The 2378-nt window shown below is 37.8% G+C and overlaps 1 pseudogene; it reads left to right on the top strand.

The window, feature by feature from the left end:
* The first annotated feature begins 460 nt into the window (after positions 1 to 460).
* LOC114206062 (cysteine and histidine-rich domain-containing protein 1 pseudogene) lies at positions 461 to 1706 on the top strand (annotated as a pseudogene).
* Positions 1707 to 2378: the final 672 nt, after the last annotated feature.

Below are 2378 nucleotides of genomic sequence, written 5' to 3'. Positions count from 1 at the left end.
GTATGTAGAATATAAATAGTAATTGAAGATATAGGAGATGAAGGCCATTCAGAGAGTGAAAATAAGAGGGCCTGAGGAAAAACTAAAACTAAAAAAAAAAAAAACCCACAAAAACTCAGACAACTAGCACCAAATACATGGAGAATGAAGAGGCATAATAATAAGAAGAAATTAAGGAATTTGATCTCAAATAAACTAAGAGATGTTGTCGTGGACTAAATTGTGTTCCCGCAAAATTCATATGTTAAAACTCTAAGCTGCAATGTAACTGTATTTAGAGACAGGGCCTTTAAGGAGGTTAAATGAGGTCATAAGGGTAGGGCCCTAATGCAATGGGACTGGTATCTTCATTAGAAGGAGAGGAGACAACAGTGCTCTCTTTTTGCATGTGGAGTCTATGAGAAGACAGTCATCTGCAAGCCATGAGAAGAGGTCTCATTAGAAACCAAGCCTGGTCAGACCGGTGGTTGCGGCGGTGGGGTTGTATGGGCAGCCTCTAGCTCTTCGCTGGGTTTGGACCCGACGTTTAACGGTGGGGAAAGAAAATGGCCTTGCTGTGCTACAACCGGGGCTGCGGGCAGCGCTTCGATCCCGAGACCAACTCCGACGTTGCTTGCACATATCACCCAGGTGTTCCAGTCTTCCATGATGCCTTAAAGGGTTGGTCTTGCTGTAAGAGAAGAACAACCGATTTTTCTGATTTTTTAAGCATTGCAGGCTGTACAAAAGGCAGGCATAATAGTGAGAAGCCACCTGAGCCAGTCAAGCCTGAAGTCAAGAATACTGAGAAGAAAGAACTTTCTGAACTGAAACCCAAGTTTCAGGAGCACATCATTCAAGCCCCTAAACCAGTAGAAGCAATAAAAAGGCCAAGCCCAGATGATCCAATGACAAAATTGGAATTAAAAATATCTGCTTCCCTAAAACAAGCACTTGATAAACTTAAACTATCGTCGGGGAATGAAGAAAATAAGAAAGAAGAGGACAGTGATGAAATTAAGATTGGGACCTCATGTAAAAATGGAGGGTGTTCAAAGACATATCAGGGTCCACAGAGTCTAGAAGAAGTCTGTGTATATCATTCTGGAGTACCTATTTTTCATGAAGGGATGAAATACTGGAGCTGTTGTAGGAAAAAAACTTCTGATTTCAATACATTCTTAGCCCAAGAGGGCTGTACAACAGGGAAACACATGTGGACTAAAAAGGATGCTGGGAAAAAAGTTGTTCCATGTAGACATGACTGGCATCAGACTGCGGGTGAGGTCACCATTTCAGTATATGCTAAAAATTCACTTCCAGAACTTAGCCAAGTAGAAGCAAACAGTACATTGTTAAATGTGCACATTGTATTTGAAGGAGAGAAGGAATTTCATCAAAATGTGAAATTATGGGGTGTGATTGATGTAACAAGAAGTTATGTAACTATGACTGCAACAAAGATTGAGATCAACATGAGAAAAGCTGAAGCTATGCAATGGGCAAGCCTTGAACTGCCTGCTACCAGAAAGCAGGAAAAACAAAAAGAAGAAACAACAGAATGAGATGACAGGGAAAGAAAGTTATTACCTATTTCAGAATTCTTACTATGTGGTAAAATGGTGGCTTGCTCCTGTCCTCTTTTGTTGTTGTTGTATTTGCTGTTGTTGAATCTGGCAGTTCAGGGTCAACGGTAGGTTCTTAAAAGCCAAAGTCATTTTATCTTTTCTTGCCTCCCGTCTTCTTTTTGAGTTACCTAAGTTTGATTATTCATTTCTCCTCACTTGGCAGAACTGCAGTTGTGTCCTATACTTGAAAAGCTAGAAAGTAGCTCATAAACAGTTACAGTATTTCTTGGTATAGTGTATTTAGCAGAGAAGGGTAAAAAAACATTTGTTCACATCTCTTTTCTATTATCCCATAATTAGTAAAACAAGATGGATTGTCGGATTTTTAATTAGTTTTTTCATTAGTTTATGTTCCTATAATACTTGAAAATCTTTAAGGAGGAGATGAAGCTCTGCACTGTTTTATCCTCAGGAAGGTTACTTTTTCTAGGAGGAATGATTCTGAGGTAGTGTAGTAGCTAGTTAAAGGGGAATATATGCATTGAATAACAAATTGGAATTTGTTTACAGCTAATTAAATTAAAACATTATATCAGCACCTATATTACTTGCCAAGTGCTATGATTTAAATGTATAGAAAACATTATAAATAAGAGTGGAGAGGTATCAGTTTGGTTAAAATTTGCCATTTTATTAAGACTAAGCAATAATGTTAAACATCTCTTTTCTGATTATTTTATAAGGTCTTTGTATGGTGTTATAACTAAATTGTACCTGATTCATAGCCTACACCCTTAAAATCTTTAATTAGTTACATGTAAAGAGAAATTT

The sequence above is a fragment of the Eumetopias jubatus genome, unplaced genomic scaffold (assembly GCF_037043125.1).
Source record: "Eumetopias jubatus isolate StellerSeaLion01/CBP00866 unplaced genomic scaffold, mEumJub1_p1.0 scaffold_2, whole genome shotgun sequence".
Taxonomy (NCBI): Eukaryota; Metazoa; Chordata; class Mammalia; order Carnivora; family Otariidae; genus Eumetopias; species Eumetopias jubatus.
This window is presented reverse-complemented; position numbering and strand designations above follow the sequence as displayed.